The following is a 13,883-nucleotide window of genomic DNA, read 5'->3' as shown; positions in this document are numbered from 1 at the left end:
CAAAGCCCACCTAACCTACACTAACCCACTATCCTCCATATACCTATCCAATGCCCGCTTAAATACCCATAAAGAGGGAGAGTCCACTACTGCTACTGGCAGGGCATTCCATGAACTTACAACTCGCTGAGTGAAGAACCTACCCCTAACATCAGTCCTATATCTACCCCCCCTTAATTTAAAGCTATGCCCCCTTGTAATAGCTGACTCCATACGTGGAAAAAGGTTCTCACTGTCAACCCTATCTAACCCCCTAATCATCTTGTACACCTCTATCAAGTCACCCCTAAACCTTCTTTTCTCCAATGAAAACAGCCCCAAGTGCCTCAGCCTTTCCTCATAGGATCTTCCTACCATTCCAGGCAACATCCTGGTAAACTTCCTCTGCACCCGTTCCAGTGCCTCCACATCCTTCCTATAGTATGGCGACCAAAACTGCACACAATATTCCAGATGCGGCCGCACCAGAGTCTTATACAACTGCAGCATGACCTCAGGACTCCGGAACTCAATTCCTCTACCAATAAAAGCCAGTACGCCATATGCCTTCTTCACTGCACTATTTACCTGGGTGGCAACTTTCAGAGATCCGTGTACATGGACACCAAGATCCCTCTGCTCTTCCACACTACCAAGTAGTCTACCATTAGCCCAGTAATCCATCTTTTTATTACTCTTACCAAAGTGAATCACTTCACACTTAGCTACATTGAACTCCATTTGCCACCTTTCTGCCCAGCTCTGCAGCTTCTCTATATCCCGCTGTAACCTGCCATATCCTTCCTCACTGTCTACAACTCCTCCGACTTTCGTATCATCTGCAAACTTGCTCACCCAACCTACTAACCCTTCCTCCAGGTCATTTATAAAAATGACAAACAGCAATGGTCCCAAAACAGATCCTTGCGGAACACCGCTAGTGACGGCACTCCAAGATGAACCTTTGCCATCAACTACTACCCTCTGTCTTCTTCCAGAGAGCCAATTCCTAATCCAAACCTCCAACTCACCCTCAATGCCACATCTCTGTATTTTCTGCAGTAGCCTACCATGGGGGACCTTATCAAACGCCTTACTAAAATCCATATATACCACATCTACCACTTTCCCCTCATCTACCTCCTTAGTCACCTTCTCAAAGAATTCAATAAGGTTTGTGAGGCACGACCTGCCCTTCACAAAACCATGCTGACTATCCTTGATCACATTATTCCTATCCAAATGTTCATAAATCCTATCCCTTACAATTCTCTCTAAGACTTTGCCCACAACAGAAGTGAGACTCACTGGCCTATAGTTACTAGGATTATCCCTACTCCCCTTCTTGAACAAGGGAACCACGTTTGCTAGCCTCCAGTCCTCTGGCACTACTCCTGTCGACAAAGAGGACACAAAAATCAAGGCCAATGGCTCTGCAATCTCCTCCCTTGCTTCCCAGAGAATCCTAGGATAAATGCCATCAGGCCCAGGGGACTTATCTATTTTCACCCTTGCCAGAATTTCCAACACCTCTTCTCTACATATCTCAAAGCCATCCATTCTACTTATTCGTGCCTCAGTATTCATATCGACAACAATGTCCTGTTCCTGAGTGAATACTGACGAAAAGTATTCATTCAGTGCCTCTCCAATCTCTTCAGCCACCACACGCAACTTCCCATTACTATCCTTGATTGGACCTATTCCTTCCCTAGTCATTCTTTTATTCCTAACATACCTATAGAAAGCCTTAGGGTTTTCCCTAATCCTACCCACTAAGGACCTTTCATGTAAGAAATTTTTAAGTATACTGTTAGGACTGATGCTTAGTATGTTTAACAACTTACACAATCATGGCATCCACCCGCTGTCTCGCATCTCTGTTAAAAAAAGGGGAAGGCCCTGGAGGACTGTGCTTCCTCTACGCCCATATCTCTCCTAAAGGTTGATTTCAAAATCCTATCTAAGACTCTTGCGCTCAAGCTAGAATCTGTGCTGCTCTCCATCATGAAGGAGGATCAGACGGGGTTTATAAAAGGTCGCAGATTGTCAAATAATTGTCCAGAGGTTACTTAACATGATCCAAGTATGTCAACAATGATCAGTACAGGGATTAGTGATCACCGTAGAGATGGAGAAGGCATGTGACTGGGTCAAGTGGCCATACCCTTTTTATACCTTAAAGCGGTTTGGCTTGGGCGAGGTCTGTATCAGATGGGTAAAGGTTTCGTACATTGACTCTTTTACTACGGTCCTCACCACTGGTGTGCAGTCAACCGATTCCAACATCCTGAGGAGCAGTCGGCAGGACTGTCCCTTGTCATCATTGCTTTTCACATTGGTGATCAAACCGCTGGTAGAAGCAATACATAGGGATCCCAATATAACCGCTCCAGAAGTGGGGACAAAGTCGTATAAGATTGCAGTGCACGTGGATGATGTCCTTGTCTTTTTATCAAACCCAACAATTTCGGTGCTCCATTTGATTAGGTTAGATTCCCTCAGTATGGACACAGGCCCTTTGGTCCATCAGGCCCACACTGACCCTCCGAAGAATAACCCACCCAGACCCATTCCCCATATTTACCACAATTAAGCCACCTATAACTACGGGCAATTTCCCATGGCCAATCCACCCTAACCTGCACATCTTTGGACTATGGGAGGAAACTGGAGCACCCGGAGGAAACCCACGCAGACACGGGGAGAATGTGCAAACTCCGCACAGACAGTCGCCCGAGGCTGGAATCGAACCCAGGTCCCTGGCACGATGAGGCAACAGTGCTAACCACTGAACCACCGTGCTGCCCCAAATGATACAATGCATTAATTCGTTTGGAAGCTTTTCAGGTTAACTTTGTGAACACAGAGGCCATGCCCATGGGTGGCCTCCCGAAAATGCCTGGTCGTGAGGGTGAATCTCGATTTCCCTTCAGTTGGTCATAGGAGGGCTTTCTCTACTTAAGTATATTCATTACTCCCATCTTTGATCGACTATTTAATACCAATTTGGCCCATTTATTCGACAGAATCGAACAAGACCCTCGAAGATGGAAGGCTCTTCCGATCTCTTGGTTAGGTTGGATAGCCCTCATGAAAGTGGACATTCTCCACAGGATGTGGAGCTGGAAGGTTCATTTCCAGACACTTCATCACCCTACCAGGTAACATCTTCAGTGGGCCTCTGGGCGAAGCACACAGGGACATGCCAGAGTTGGAACTGGATGGTGTTTAAGTCAGAAGGATTGTGCCTGTGAAAGCTACAGGATGGAGGTTTCATCGCTCCCTATTTGTTCTCTCCTTATCAACTGATTCAAAGTTCAGAGAGTAGAATCTCAGTTATAAGAATGAAATGAATGTTCCTCGGAGTCTACTGGAAGCTATCTACATGAATCAGTGTCATCAGAAACCCAACAAGGTATAATTCCATTTGCTGGTGATGTTACCATAAAACCACGAGAAACAGGAACAGAAGGAGGCCATTCGGCCACTGGAGCCTGCTCCACCATTCAATAGGATCATGGCTGATCTGATATTCCTCATTTCTACTATCCTGCCCTTTCCCCCAACTATCAATCCCCAACTGATCCAGAATCTCCCGATCTCAGTCTTAAATCTACAGAAGGACTCTGCCCCCACAGCTCCCTGGGGCCAGGAGTTCCTCCGACAGAAGAAATTCCTCCTCATCTCTGTCTGAAATTGGCGTCCCTTTATTCTGAGAATGTGTGCTCTGGTCCATGACTCTCCGACCAGGGGAAACGTTCTCTCGGTATTGACCCTGTCAAGCTCCTAAAGAATCCGAGATGTTTCAATGGGATCACATTCATTCTTCTAAACTCCAGGGAATTAGAGTCCGAACCTGCTCATTAGACAATCCCTCCATCCCAGGGATCATTCGAGTGAACCTTCTCTGCACCGACTGCAATGAAATGTGTTTTTCAAATATATTCATTCACAGGATAAGGACATCACTGACTAGGCTAGTACTTATTGCCCATCCCCAATTGCCCAGAGGGCAGTTAAGAGTCACCCACTTTGCTGTGGGTCTGGAGTCACATGTAGGCCAGACCAGATAAGGATGACCGTTTCCTTCCCTGAAGGACATGAGTGACCCAGATGGGGTTTTCCTGACAATCGACAATGGATTCATGGTTATCAATGAACTCTTAATTCCAGAGACTTTTTTATTGAATTAAAATCCCACCATCTGCCCATGGTCGGATTCGATCCTTCGGAATCTTAAGGGCCAGAGCATTACCTGGGTCTCTGGATTAACAGTCCATGGACAATACCTCTGGGCCATCATCTCTCCAAACAACTTGTGTTAAATGAGGACACCAAAACTGCTCCCAGTACTCCAGGTATGCACTCATCAGTGTCTTGTACAGTTTTAGTAAGACTTCTTCTTTACTCTGATACTTCAACACCCTCGAAATAAAGGCCAACATTCCATTTGTCTCCCCAATTACCTGCTGCCCATGTGCTAACTTTGCGTGTTATATCATACAATTTTTTCTCCATTCTCAAGGTGAAGCAGTGATTTCCATGCATTTTACTCAAATGTAGTCGACTTTATCAGCTGCTCACAACGTGAGTGAGTGAGTGAGTGAGTGTGTGGTGTGTGTGAGTGTGTGTCTGTCTGTGTGGTGTGAGTGAGTGTGTGGTGTGTGTGAGTGTGTGTGTCTGTCTGTGTGGTGTGTGTGAGTGTGTGGTGTGTGAGTGAGTGTGTGTCTGTGAGGTGTGAGTGAGTGTGTGGTGGTGTGTGTGAGTGTGTGTCTGTCTGTGTGGTGTGAGTGAGTGAATGTGTGTCTGTGTGGTGTGAGTGAGTGTGTGGTGTGTGAGTGAGTGTGTGTCTGTCTGTGTGGTGTGAGTGAGTGTGTGGTGTGTGAGTGAGTGTGTGTCTGTCTGTGTGGTGTGAGTGAGTGTGTGGTGTGTGTGTGAGTATGTGTCTGTCTGTGTGGTGTGTGTGTGAGTGTGTGTGGGTCTGTGTGGTGTGAGTGAGTGTGTGGTGTGTGTGTGTGAGGGTGTGCCTGTGTGGTGTGAGTGAATGTGTGGTGTTTGTGTGAGTGAGTGTGTGCTTGTGTGGTGTGAGTGAGTGTGTGGTGTGTGTGTGAGTGTGTGTCTGTCTGTGTGGTGTGAGTGAGTGTGTGGTGTGTGTGTGAGTGTGTGTCTGTCTGTGTGGTGTGTGTGAGTGTGTGGTGTGTGTGTGAGTGTGTGTCTGTGTGGTGTGTGTGAGTGTGTGCCTGTCTGTGTGGTGTGAGTGAGTGTGTGGTGTGTGTCTGTCTGTGCGGTGTGAGTGTCTGTCTGTGTGGTGTGAGTGAGTGTGTGGCGTATGTGTGAGTGTGTGTCTGTGTGGTGTGTGTGAGTGTGTGGTGTGTGAATGAGTGTGTGCTTGTCTGTGTGGTGTGTGTAAGTGTGTGGTTTGTGTGTGAGTGTATGTGTGTCTGTGTGGTGTGAGTGACTGTGTGGTGTGTGTGTGAGCGTGTGTCTGTCTGTGTGGTGTGTGTGAGTGTGTGTCTGTGTGGTGTGAGTGAGTGTGTAGTGTGAGTGTGTGTTTGTGTGGTGTGAGTGTGTGGTTTGTGTCTGTCTGTGTGGTGTGAGTGATATGTGGTGGTGTGTGAGTGAGTGTGTGGTGGTGTGTGTGAGTGAGTGTGTGTCTGTGTGGTGTGGGTGAGTGTGTGGTGTGTGTGTGAGTGTGTCTGTCTGTGTGGTGTGTGTGAGTGTGTGGTGTGTTTGTGAGTGTGTGTCTGTGCGGTGTGAGTGAGTGTGTGGTGGCGTGTGTGAGTGTGTGTCTGTCTGTGTGGTGTGACTGAGTGAGTATGTGTCTGTGTGGTGTGAGTGAGTGTGTGGTGTGTGTGTGAGTTTGTGTGTCTGTGTGGTGTGAGTGAGTGTGTGTCTGTGTGGTGTGACTGAGTGTGTGGTGTGTGTGTGAGTGTCTGTCTGTGTGGTGTGTGTGAGTGTGTGGTGTTTGTGTGAGTGTGTGTCTGTCTGTGTGGTGTGAGTGAGTGTGTGGTGTGTTTGTGAGTGTGTGTCTGTCTGTGGTGTGTGTGTGAGTGAATGTGTGTCTGTGTGGTGTGAATGAGTGTGGGGTGTGTGTGTGTGAGTGAGTGTATGTCTGTGTGGTGTGAGTGAGTGTGTGTCTGTGTGGTGTGAGTGAGTGTGTGTCTGTGTGGTGTGAGTGACTGTGTCGTGTGTGTGTGAGTGCGTGTCTGTCTGTGTGGTGTGAGTGTGTGTGTGTCTGTGTGGTGTGAGTGAGTGTGTGTCTGTGTGGTGTGAATGAGTGTGTGGGGTGTGTGTGAGTGAGTGAATGTCTGTGTGGTGTGAGTGAGTGTGTGTCTGTGTGGTGTGAGTGCGTGTCTGTCTGTGTGGTGTGAGTGTGTGTGTGTCTGTGTGGTGTGAGTGAATGTGTGTCTGTCTGTGTGGTGTGTGTGTGAGTGTGTGCCTGTCTGTGTGGTGTGAGTGTGTGTGTCTGTGTGGTGTGAGTGTGTGTGTGTGTCTGTGTGGTGTGAGTGAGTGTGTGTCTGTGTGGTGTGAGTGACTGTGTGGTGTGTGTGTGAGTGCGTGTCTGTCTGTGTGGTGTGAGTGTGTGTGTGTGTCTGTGTGGTGTGAGTGTGTGTGTGTGTGTCTGTGTGGTGTGAGTGACTGTGTGGTGTGTGTGTGAGTGCGTGTCTGTCTGTGTGGTGTGAGTGAGTGTGTGTCTGTGTGTGTGGTGTGAGTGAGTGTGTCTGTGTGGTGTGAATGAGTGTGTGTCTGTGTGTGTGGTGTGAGTGAGTGTGTCTGTCTGGTGTGAGTGAGTGTGTGTCTGTGTGGTGTGAGTGTGTGTGTGTCTGTCTGTGTGGTGTGAGTGAGTGTGTGTCTGTGTGTGGTGTGAGTGAGTGTGTCTGTCTGGTGTGAGTGCGTGTCTGTCTGTGTGGTGTGAGTGTGTGTGTGTCTGTCTGTGTGGTGTGAGTGAGTGTGTGTCTGTGTGTGTGGTGTGAGTGAGTGTGTCTGTCTGGTGTGAGTGCTTGTCTGTCTGTGTGGTGTGAGTGTGTGTGTGTCTGTCTGTGTGGTGTGAGTGAGTGTGTCTGTCTGGTGTGAGTGAGTGTGTGTCTGTGTGGTGTGAATGTGTGTCTGTCTGTCTGTGTGGTGTGAGTGTGTGTGTGTCTGTCTGTGTGGTGTGAGTGAGTGTGTGTCTGTGTGTGTGAGTGCGTGTCTGTCTGTGTGGTGTGAGTGAGTGTGTCTGTGTGGTGTGAGTGAGTGCGTCTGTGTGGTGTGAGTGAGTGTGTCTGTGTGGTGTGAGTGAGTGTCTGTCTGTCTGCGTGGTGTGAGTGTGTGTGTGTCTGTGTGTGTGGTGTGAGTGAGTGTGTCTGTCTGGTGTGAGTGAGTGTGTGTCTGTGCGGTGTGAGTGAGTGTGTGTCTGTCTGTGTGGTGTGAGTGAGTGTGTGTCTGTCTGTGTGGTGTGAGTGTGTGTGTGTCTGTCTGTGTGGTGTGAGTGAGTGTGTGTCTGTGTGTATGAGTGCGTGTCTGTCTGTGTGGTGTGAGTGAGTGTGTCTGTGTGGTGTGAGTGAGTGTGTGTCTGTGTGTATGAGTGCGTGTCTGTCTGTGTGGTGTGTGTGTGTCTGTCTGTGTGGTGTGAGTGAGTGTGTCTGTCTGGTGTGAGTGAGTGTGTGTCTGTGTGGTGTGAGTGAGTGTGTGTCTGTCTGTGTGGTGTGAGTGTGTGTGTGTCTGTCTGTGTGGTGTGAGTGAGTGTGTGTCTGTGTGTATGAGTGCGTGTCTGTCTGTGTGGTGTGAGTGAGTGTGTCTGTGTGGTGTGAGTGAGTGTGTGTCTGTGTGGTGTGAGTGAGTGTGTCTGTGTGGTGTGAGTGAGTGTGTCTGTGTGGTGTGAGTGAGTGTGTGTCTGTGTGGTGTGAGTGTGTGTGTCTGTGTGGTGTGAGTGAGTGCGTCTGTGTGGTGTGAGTGAGTGTGTCTGTGTGGTGTGAGTGAGTGTGTCTGTGTGGTGTGAGTGAGTGTGTGTCTGTGTGGTGTGAGTGAGTGTGTGTCTGTCTGTGTGGTGTGAGTGAGTGTGTGTCTGTGTGGTGTGAGTGAGTGTGTCTGTGTGGTGTGAGAGAGTGTGTCTGTGTGGTGTGAGTGAGTGTGTGTCTGTGTGGTGTGAGTGTGTGTCTGTGTGGTGTGAGTGAGTGTGTGTCTGTGTGGTGTGAGTGAGTGTGTGTCTGTGTGGTGTGAGTGTGTGTCTGTGTGGTGTGAGTGAGTGTGTGTCTGTGTGGTGTGAGTGAGTGTGTGTCTGTCTGTGTGGTGTGAGTGAGTGTGTGTCTGTGTGGTGTGAGTGAGTGTGTCTGTGTGGTGTGAGTGAGTGTGTCTGTGTGGTGTGAGTGAGTGTGTGTCTGTGTGGTGTGAGTGAGTGTGTGTCTGTGTGGTGTGAGTGTGTGTCTGTGTGGTGTGAGTGAGTGTGTGTCTGTGTGGTGTGAGTGTGTGTCTGTGTGGTGTGAGTGAGTGTGTGTCTGTGTGGTGTGAGTGAGTGTGTGTCTGTGTGGTGTGAGTGTGTGTCTGTGTGGTGTGAGTGTCTGTCTCCTCTACATTGAGGAAATGAAGTACTGACTGGGGTCCAATTTGCAGAACGCCTACACCTTCTTTGTAAAAATTACCACGACTTTCTAGCTCCTACTTCAGCACACCAGTGTTCCCCAGACAAGATCTCTGTCTCAGGGTTGCTACAGCGCTCTGGTGAAGTTCAGTGCAACCTGGAAGAACAGCGTCTTATTTTCCACTTGGGAACCTTGCAGCTTTCTCGACTCAATGTCAAGTTCAACAATTTTAGGATTTGAGGCACCTTCTCCCATGTCCTTCCCCCAACACCCACACACCAGGCCCTGTCATCACATGACAGCTGCTACCACAACCATCGTACTGTTAGTCAGTAGCAGCTCCTCGTTCTCTCAGGCTGACCCGTCTGCCGAATTGCTGTTTTCTCAATCTCTGGACTCCTTCTCCACCCAGTCCATATACCACTTTAACCCATTCTCAGCCCTTTCCTCAACTACAGACAGTTCTGAAGGAGGTGCACTCGACCCAAAACATGAACTCTGCTCTCTCCCTACAGATGCTGCCAGATCTGCTGAGATTTTCCAGCAATTTCTGTTTTTGTTTCAGATTTCCAGCATCGCACAGTTCTTTAATTTTTTTTGTGTGTGTGCATGCGAGTGAGTGTATGTGTGTGTCTGTGTGTGTGGTGTGTGTGAATGAGTGAGTGTGTGTGCGTGTCTGTCTGTGTGGTGTGTGTGCATGCGAGTGAGTGTATGTGTGTGTCTGTGTGTGTGGTGTGTGTGAATGAGTGAGTGTGTGCGCATGTGTGAGTGAATAACTGAGTGTCTGAGAATGTGTGTGTCAGTGAGTAACTGAATGGGCATGGGTGTGAGTGTGTGCATGAGTCTGTGTGTGGAAGTGTGTGGCTGTGTGAGTGAATGAATGTGAGAGTGAGTGTGTATCTGAATGAGTGAGTGTGTACGCAAGTCGGTGAGTGAGTGACTGTGCAAATGTGTCTGTGATGGAGTTTATAAGGAGGTTAGAGGTTTTAATGAGGAGAGTTACCGTATATGGAGAAAAACATAACACATAAAGTTAGCACATGGGCAGCACGGTGGCTCAGTAGATGGCACTGCTGCTTCACAGCACCAGGATCCCAGGTTCGATTCCAGTCTCGGGTGACTGTCTGTGTGGAGTTTGCACATTCTCCCCGTGTCTGCGTGGGTTTCCTCTGGGTGCTCTGGTTTCCTCCCACAGTCCAAAGATGTGCAGGTCAGGTGAATTGGCCATGCTAAATTGTCTGTAGTGTTAGATGTATTAGTCAGAGGAAATGGGACTGGGTGGGTTACTCTTCGGAGGGTCAGTGTGGACTGGTTGGACCGAAGGGCCTGTTTCCATACTGTAGGAATCTAAGAGTAGTGAAATGTTTTTGACTACTCTTTAAGGTTAAATTTATGGGGTCAACTAATAATGGAGGGGCTGAAATTCATTCCTGTCAATATTCATACCACATCATGACTAGAAACCCAACTGATCTGTAAACAAATAAAGAAAAAAAAACACAACAAATTATGTTAATTACTGAATAAAATCAATAGAAACAAAAATGAGTTATTCGTAGTAATCTTTTATTTATATATACAAAAGGTGAAGAAGAAATATGATATAGCTTTAAATCAGAATTACCAGGACATGTTACATCTTAAATTATTGATTGATTGATTATCACATGTACTGAAGTACAGTGAAAAGTTTTGTTTATGAGCAATACAGGCAGAGGATGTACAAAACAAAAGATTTAGACAGTAGCATACAGGTAACATTGTACAGAGTATACGAGAGAGATCTGTGTTAGCAAGATCAGCTTTACTTGAGGCTAGCGAGTCCATTCATTAGTCCACTAACAGCAGGAAAGAAGCTGTTCCTGAACTTGCCGGGGTGTGTGTTCAGGCTTCTGTACCTTCTGCTCAATGGTAAAGGTCGCAGGAGGGCATTACCGGAGTGGGAGGGGTCTTTGATAATGGTGGCAGCCTTTCCACCGCAGTGAGCTGTGTGAATGAGTCCATAGATGGAAGGTTGGCTTCCATGAGGAGCTGGGCTGTGCACATGACCTTTTGTACTTTTCTTACAGTCCTGGGCAGAGCAGTTGCCGTACCAGGATTAAACGCTGGGAGAAAGTGAGGACTGCAGATGCTGGAGATCAGAGTCAAAGAGTGTGGTGCTGGAAAAGCACAGCTGGTCAGGCAGCATCCGGGGAGCAGGAGAATCGATGGTTCAAGCATAGTCTCTTCAGGAATTCCTGATGAAGAGCTTATGCTCAAAACATCAATTCTCCTGCTCCTCGGATGCTTTCCCTGCACCACAGGTTTTGACCCAGGATTAAACATCAAATACAACCATTCAACACTGCTCAATATAAACAAAAGCTTCATAATCAGGATGAATGATATCATCGTACAGATCCTCTTCATCCTCACTGTCCTTGGTTAGTGGCTGCATATCATCTGCTTTTTCTTCATCATCTATGTCACCCTGTAGATAATCATTCCCTGTACCATCCAGTGCATTTGAAATTCCACATGTCTGGAATGATTTGAAAATCGTGTCAGGTTTTATTACCTTCCATGAATCAGCGCTCTGTTCACACTCAGTGACATTGATGGGAGCCGACGTATTGCCTCCTCTTGGGCTTGTATTTTCTCCGTCACACATTCAGTTATCCCACTTCATTCTCATCATGTCCTTAAATGGCTATTCGATACCAACACCTGTTGTTGCTAAACACTTGGTAAATCTGTCAGGAATTACATCTATGTCAGTGTTGTGTGATAGGATGTTTGTAACAACATTCTTCACTGGTCCCCACCGAGTATAATTCACTAGGTCGGAAGTTCCAAACTTACTTTATCTCACTCTCTACGGGAGTCGTACCGGAGGATTGGAGGGAGGCGAATGTTGTTCCTCTTTTCAAGAAGGGGAACAGGGAAATCCCTGGCAATCACAGACCAGTCAGTCTTATATCTGTGGTTAGCAAGGTTTTGGAAAGAATTCTGAGGGATAGGATTTATAACTATTTGGAAAAACATAGTGTGATTAAAGGCAGTCAGCATGGCTTTGTGAGGGTCAGGTCATACCTCACAAATCTTAGTGAGTTCTTTGAGGAGGTGACGGGGCAGGTTGATGAAGGTCGGGCAGTGGATGTGGTATAAATGGACTTCAGCAAGGCATTTGATAGGGATCCCCATGGTCGGCTCATTCGTAAAGTCAGGAAGTATGGGATACAGGGAGATTTGGCTATCTGGCTGGCTGACAGAAGGCAGAGAGTGGTTGTAGATAGAAAGTATTCTGCCTGGAGGTCAGGGCTCTGTTCTTGGGCCTCTGCTCTTTGTAGTTTTTATAAATGACTTGGATGAGGAGGTTGAGGGGTGGGTTAGTAAATTTACAGATGACACAAAGGTTGGAGGTACCGTTGATAGTATTGAGGGCTATTGAAGGCTGCAGCGCGACATAGACAGGATACAGAGCTGGGCTGAGAAATGGCAGATGGAGTTCAACCTGGATAAATGTGAAGTGATGCATTTTGGAAGGTCAAACTCGAATGCTGAATATAGGATTAAAGACAGGATTCTTGGCAGTGTGGAGAAACAGAGGGATCTGGGTGTGCAAGTACATAGATCCCTCAGAGTTGCCACCCAAGTGGATAGAGTTGTTAAGAAAGCATATGGTGTTTTGGCTTTCATTAACAGGGGGATCGAGTTTAAGAGCCGCGAGATTTTGCTACAGCTCTACAAGTTCCTGGTGAGACCACACTTAGAATATTGTGTCCAGTTCTGGTCGCCCTACTATAGGAAAGATACAGAGGCTTTGGAGAGGGTGCAAAGAAGGTTTACCAGGATGCTGCCTGGACTGGAGGGCTTGCCTTATGAAGAGAGGTTGACTAAGCTCGGACTTTTCTCTCTGGAGAGAAGGAGGAAAAGAGGTGACCTGATCGAGGTATACAAGATAATGAGAAGCATGGATAGAGTCAATAGCCAGAGACTTTTCCCCAGGGCAGGATTGACTGGTACGAGGAGTCATAGGTTGAAGATATTAGGAAGAAGGTCTAGAGGAGACGTCAGAGGAAGGTCCTTTACGCAGAGAGTTGTGAATGCATGAAATGCATTGCTAGCTGTGGTGGTGGAAGCAGAGTCATCGGGGACATTTAAGTGACCTGGCTGAGGGCCCTGTCGACTACAGTGGCACGGAATCCCCGGCTGGGAAAAAAGGCGGACATTTCTGAGGGCCCACCATGGAAAGTGTCATCATCAGAACAGATAACACAGAGAAAATGGGAGAATGGGACGGATTCCTTACAGGAAGTGGGGTCTAAGGATATAGCGTCAAGGTAACTGTGGGAGTCGGTAGGTTGGTAGTGGATATTGGTGGCCAGCCTATCCCCAGAAATGAAAGCAGAGACATTGAGGAAAGGAAGGGAGGAGGCAGATAAGGTTGAATAAGCTCGGACCTTTCTCTCTGGAGAGAAGGAGGAAGAGAGGTGACCTGATCAAGGTATAAAGATAATGAGAGGCACTGACAGAGTTGGTAGCCAGAAACTTTTCCCCAGGGCAGGATTGACTGGCACAAGGGGTCATAATTTTAAGGTATTAGGAGGAAGGTCTAGAGGGATGACACATCCCTCCCAGATCATCTCAACGCCTTCTATGTCCGCTTTGAGCAGAATTTTGGCAGAGAGGTAACATCTATTCCGACAAGTCCTGACAAACCTATCCCAACAGTCACTGCATCAGAGGTCAGATCAGCTTTCCTTTGTGTGAATCCAAGGAAAGTGATGGGACCAGATGGAGTACCAGGCCGTGTACTCAGAGCATGCGTAGGTCCACTGGCAGAGGTCTTCTCAGACATCTCCAACCTCTCCCTGCAGTAGGCCACTCTCCCTGCCTGTTCCAAGAGGCCAGCATTATCCCTGTGCCTAAGAAAGCTCATGCAGCATGTCTCAATGACTACCAGCCAGTGGCCCTAACTTCAGTGGTCAGGAAGTGCTTTGAAAGGCTGGTCATGGTATTAATCAACTCCAGCCTCCCCATTACTCTTGACCTACTCCAATTTGCCTATTGGACCAACAGATCCATGTCAGATGCCATATCATTTGCCCTTCACTCCTCCCCAGAACATCTTGACACCATGAACAGCTATGTAAGAATGTTACTCATTGCCTACAGTTCAGCCTTCAACACTATTAACCCCTCAAGACTGATTACTCAACTTAGTGATCTCAGACTAAGCCTCACTCTCTGTAACTGGTTCCTCAGTTTCCTGACCCACAGGCCACAATCAGTGAAGATCAGGGACAATACGTCATCCTCACCACACTCAACACTGGAGTCCCCCTGAGGTGTGTACTCAGC

This window comes from Chiloscyllium punctatum, chromosome 24 (genome assembly GCF_047496795.1).
Source record: "Chiloscyllium punctatum isolate Juve2018m chromosome 24, sChiPun1.3, whole genome shotgun sequence".
In the NCBI taxonomy this organism is placed as follows: Eukaryota; Metazoa; Chordata; class Chondrichthyes; order Orectolobiformes; family Hemiscylliidae; genus Chiloscyllium; species Chiloscyllium punctatum.
The sequence above is the reverse complement of the archived record's forward strand: the minus strand, read 5'-3'. Positions refer to the sequence as shown.